This window comes from Falco naumanni, chromosome 6, assembly GCF_017639655.2.
Source record: "Falco naumanni isolate bFalNau1 chromosome 6, bFalNau1.pat, whole genome shotgun sequence".
In the NCBI taxonomy this organism is placed as follows: Eukaryota; Metazoa; Chordata; class Aves; order Falconiformes; family Falconidae; genus Falco; species Falco naumanni.
Genome location: NC_054059.1, coordinates 77,666,841 through 77,672,846, shown reverse-complemented (window position 1 = coordinate 77,672,846; position 6,006 = coordinate 77,666,841).

Here is a 6,006-nt window from a genome sequence, read left to right as displayed (position 1 = left end):
TTATAGTGAAGAGGAGAAAAAGTTCACAACTCCCTGCGTGGAGGGAGTGTATTATGCAGGGCAGTACAGTGACAAATCCAGCCCTACAGAGCTGCTTTTTCCTGTGCTTGCATAGCACAGGCACATATAGAAGCCTTTATTGTAAGGCGTGGAGAGCAACGATACACGACTGATTGTTGTTGCATGGAATTCTTCCCTGCAAGGCAGGGACATCACATGGTGATGTGCTGAGAAACAGCCGGATCTGCAATTTCTCCCAGGGACGGGACAGCCCCTCCCCACCTCTTCCCAGGGGCTTGGGAGGAAACCATACACTGGCTCCAAGTCATCGCTGTTTTCAGTCTTGGTGAAGCCTTTTTTCCCCAAGTTTTCCTGTTCATCTGAGGCAGCACGATAATGGAAGAGGGAACTGGTGCCTATTGACCTCATGCTAGGTGAACAAAATGACTCTGACTCTACAGACTCCTTACAGGAGGGCATGGAGATGGAAGACAGTTTGAAATTCAGATTGCAGGGGATTAGAAAATAATAATTTTGTAACTTGATTAAATATTATTCCATCTCGAGGTATTTGTGCTGCGAAAAGACCAGGCGCACACCAGGGTTTAGACTGACAAACTCTGCGAAATCGATAGGAAGCGAGGAAGCTGAGGTAGGGGATAGAAATGCCAATATTCTGTTGGATCTGGGCCAGGGTTTGACAGTGTAAATACTGTGCAAAGGTGGCACAAGACCCTTCCTCAAAGAGCGCGATGCCTGACTATGAAGAGTAAGTTACTGAGAAGTGAGAAATACTGGACTTCCCACTACAGGCACAAGGCTTCACTTTTCTTAAGCCATTAAATATTCAGCCCCACGGTGTTACAGGGAGGTTCAGCAGACCTGCTCAAACCAGCCCACAATGTTGTGGAGTGGCTGGAAGACAAGGGACATATTATGAGCAATCCAGACCAAGGAACTTTGTTGTAATAGCAGGCCGAGCAGGCCAAAGCTGTAACAAGCTGCAGCTGTTGTGAAGGACATATGCAGGGCCAAGGGAGACAAAGAAACTGTGTACCGGCAGAGAGGAAAGAGAGTTGGACTATTAAGGAACTGTACATGGGAAAGAGATAAAGGAGTTGGGCTGAAAAATAAGAAAATAGAATGTCGACACAGAATGTAGGTGAGGAGCATGGTTACCACGCTGTGACCAATGACGGAGTGCAGGAGAGTGAATAGACAAGCAGCTTTAGCCTATTAGCAATCTAGAAGCAATGTGTGTGCTTTGTGCTAGTGTATAAATAGCTGTGTATCCCTTCATAAAGTGGCAACAACCTGATCACATTGGTCATATAAGTTGTGTCCAAACCTTCCGCGTCAACACAATGTAGCACGTGTGTCTTCAGTGAGAGGTAACCACCTTCAGAAACACATGGAAGAGCAGCACTAGAAAACCCTTGATACATTGCTAGCTATCTTTAAACACTGTAAAGGGAAGCAGTTAGAGGAGGAAAGTTAGAAACCTATGATTTGCCATCTTTCCATGGTTCGGTTTCTCAGGCAGAGCCCCTTAGACCATCCCCAGTCAATTTATGGGAGCTACAGAACCACCAAAGCAGGCAAACGTGAAACTGGAGCAGTCTTCCTCAGCAGCCTAACCCAGAAATGAAGCAAGGTCCAGTCGGGCGCCCAGCAGAGGCCACGCTGATCAGGCAGGATCAGGATCAGGGTGCCTTTGGCTGCAGCAGAAGCAGGACGAGGGTTGAAACTGTGCAAAGTGACCACAAAGGACCATCTGACCACTAGTGCTGACACTGCTCAGCATGATGTGATGGAAAATGCACCTTCCTCAAAATATTTTATCACTTGGTTGAAAAATAATTAAGGAATTGGCCATTGACAGTTGGCCATTGGGGCTGCAAGGGAAGTGTTAAGGACTTTAATGACCTCTCACACAGGATGAGATGCTCAAGCCTATCATGCTCTTAATCTTGAAGGCTGGCAGGGTCAGAAGGAGCATACAGAAGTGTGGTGAAAATTTATTAAATTGATTACTGTTTATGAAAATGTCTTTGTTTTTAATTAGGTATCGTTTAACTTGGACAAGTAGCTCAGGGAGCTCAAGGACAACTTTAATGAGGAGGCGGGGTTTGTCCTGAGTCCCCTGAACAAGTAAGATAGGAGCAGGACCATCCAGGCAATAAATACTGTCTGCAGCCGTGTCATGACGGTAACTCCACCACGCTCGGGCATCTGGCCAATGTCCCTGGCATGTGTTGGCATGTGTGAACCTTACAAAAAGATAGTGCACACCTGCTCTTAGCCTGAAAATAAAAGTTTACATACACTAGGTGAGTAAACTATTTTTGTTTTTCACCGAGTATAAAGGTGGGCAAGCTGCGGGACTGGCCCAGAAGCCTCACCTACAGGTGGATGCACCACATAGGAATTTTCCCAGTTACCGAGAGACTCCTGGCACTGGCTGCAATGGTGCTTCCCAGCCAAAGTGTGGGCCTGGATGATGTTAAGGTGGTAACTGGCGATGTATCTTTTCTTGTCTCTGTAGCACTTTGCAGTAATGATTTTATGCTTCGCTCCCATTGCTCTTTTATCCTATTGTGCATAATAACAAATACTGTTTCCTTTTATCGTATTGCATGGTATTTTCCTTTATTATATTGTAATATAATAAACTGCATTTATTCTTATATTTGATTTGGAATTCGTTTTTGTTTGGTATCCAGTCAATCAGCAAAACAAGAAGGCACCATTGCTATTGCAATAAAACCAGAAAACTTCAAGGAAAAATAACCCCAAACATTTTATCTGTAGGCAAATTAAAAGTGGATCCACAGATTGCCATGGATACAAAAGTCTGTTTACTCTAGTAGTGTTTTCTAGCAGCTAAACACAAGTATAAGTGATTAAGGAGAAAAACCATCTATGTTTACCTTCTTCCATTAGGTTTATATAATTAGTTCTTTAAGCTGCAAACCACCACTGGTGACCTTTTTCTCAACTGTTCATAAAACCCCAGTGGGCTGATGAGACCATTTTTAGAACCACTTGTTCTGTCTCTGCCTCTCCACAATCATTTGGGATCAAATGACTGCTAGCATGTCATACAGTGCCATTTTCACAACCCAGAACCCTCATTTTGGGTTACAGTAATCCAACCGGTAGTTTGTATGGCTGGTCTGAGAGGAACACATGAACAGCTACATCTTAGACCATAAGGCAAGCCAAAACTGTTGGCACACAGCCCTGTGTGGGACCCTCTATGGTCTTGTCTCAGAAAAGTGATCTTATCTTCCCATGCATGCATGAGAAACTAAAGCAGTCTCTCTGCTTGTGGGACAGGCAGAAGAGCAACTAGGCTGAAAGAGGTGAAAGTTCCATCAACAAAAGGTGTATAGCAGGAGACTCCATCTATAAAATGTCACATTGGATTGGTAACTGCAAGCGTCAGTCCTGCCTCTCTCTCAGTGTAGTGGTGTCTTCCCAGAGCTCTTGTGTCCAACATTCTCTTCCAAAAAGGAAAGCTGAAGCTCTGACATCTGGCATGCCATTAGGAAGGAAGGTCTTGGCAGTGTGCCTTGGCCAGCTGTGATGGGAGCCTGTTTCTGGAGCGAAGCACGCAAGTGTGGGGAGAAAATGTTTTTGATGCAACCAGCAGTAGAGAAGGCTGTATGGGTTTCTTCAGACTCTGAGCCGTTCCCATTTTTACCAGGCACCCATTCTGATAAACCTTTTTCTGTCCTGGACTTCAGAGAAGTCCTTCCTGCTGTGTGTTTTATTGAAAATTAGCAAATTTAAAGACATCTGAGTGTCCATGGACACTTTCATAGAACCTGGATGCTGAGGTGAATTCTGTATCACCTGGACGGACACCTCCATTCATCCACAAACCAAGTTTATTTCAGTGTTTCTAGTACAAAGAACCTGTCAAAGTCTTTAAAGTTTTGGGTTTTTTTCAGTCTTAAAAATCATTGTGTGAGAAATTTGTCACAGAGCATCACTATTTTTTGTTTCATGGGAACAGCATATAAAACAGACAACATTTGAGAAGAATAATCTGTGGGTTTCTACATGCCAATCCAGCAAACAGGACTCACGAAGTTCAAGCTGGTTGCTCATCGTTAGCAGCAAGAAAAATTCTGCAACTCCAGTTATGTCTTCCTGTCAGAATATTCTGAAGACACAGGGTGGCATGGATGTGATTAAAGGGATAGCTTGGCATACAGAGCTATGATTTCTGGTGACCAGTGAGATGAAATGAACTTAGTGTGATGCCCAAGTTACAGGCTACGTTGGCAGAGCTTGCAGTAAAAAATAAAATAAATTTGTACATAAACAGTAATTTTTTAATATAATCAATAAGACACTTAAAAGATTTTTCAAAGTAGAAATACAGCCTAGATCTCACCCCTCAAATTATGCTGAGCTTTTCTGTTTGCTTAAGGATGCACAGGAGATGGATCCTTTTCTCTGGAGCTGGCTGTATGCACTACACAGAACTTGAAAGTTTTAAGGAAGCCATTGCAATTTGAAAATATCTGAATAGAACATAAGATTGGTCTTTTAAATACCTACACAGTCTAGCCTTTATCATATTCCAAGCTGTGGAGTCTTTGAGAATCATCAGAAGGACGTTAATCTTGATTTTTCAAAGACAGAAACATTCAGTATTATAAGATTTGTAAAATCTGTAGCGCTAACAAATCTTCAGATTGACCTACACTGAAAGTTTGCATCAAAAAACGCAAATAATATGCCCCCACACAATTGCAATCAAAATTACCGTTTACTTTGAAAGCAGCACTGTGAAAGGGTAGGCTCGATAGCTGGTATCACTGTCGGCAAGGAGGGAGGCAGGGACTGTCTCCCTAATGAGTGTTTGTACAGTAACCAGCACAGCGGGATGCCAATAGCAATATTAATAAACCTTGATCAGAGATTTCAAACATTCCTGTAACATCAGACAGACCATTCTGACGGCGGCACAATCAGGGGCTTCCGCTGCTCTATGAAATCCTTAGATTACTCCCGGGACACTTCTGAATCACGTTTAACTAACCCAGTCAGGGCACCGCTATTTTCACTTCCCTCATTTTCCTTGTGCCACCATATTGCTTTTAAATCAGCGGCGATTTTGCAGGAACAGTTACCTCACACCACACTCACCCGAGAAACCCACACACGGCAGGAACTCAGCCCCACAAGCTGCAGGGAGCTCAGCACCAGGTCCAGCGGTGGGACTCAGCCCCACAAGCTGCAGGGCGCTCAGCACCGGGTCCAGCGGTGGGACTCAGCCCCACAAGCTGCAGGGCGCTCAGCACCGGGTCCAGCGGTGGGACTCAGCCCCACAAGCTGCAGGGCGCTCAGCACCGGGTCCAGCGGTGGGACTCAGCCCCACAAGCTGCAGGGAGCTCAGCACCGGGTCCAGCGGTGGGACTCAGCCCCACAAGCTGCAGGGCGCTCAGCACCGGGTCCAGCGGTGGGACTCAGCCCCACAAGCTGCAGGGCGCTCAGCACCGGGTCCAGCGGTGGGACTGAGCCCCACAAGCTGCAGGGCGCTCAGCACCGGGTCCAGCGGTGGGACTGAGCCCCACAAGCTCTAGGAAGCTCAGCACCGGGTCCAGCGGTGGGACTGAGCCCCACAAGCTCTAGGAAGCTCAGCACCGGGTCCAGCGGTGGGCAGGGGCACCACGTCACCCCAGGCCCACGCAAAGCCTCCTTGAAACCCGAGCCTTTGCTTCGGGGGCCGCCCCAGCGCTGGAGCTCGGTACCCCGCTTTGGGGCAGCGACAGCCGGGCTCGCACTGCCGTGCCCCTGCTCACGCTCCCCCACCAGCCGCACGCCACCACGGGCTGCGGTGGCCCTGGCCGCGCCGTCGAGGCGCTGATCCACCCGGCCCCTGCCCCAGCGCTTCTCCTCCCTGGGGAGGCTCGGGGCGGGGGGGCTGCAGCGGGAGCCTGTCCCCCCCGTGCTCGGGCGCTACCGGCGGGCCCGCAGGCGGCGAGGTCA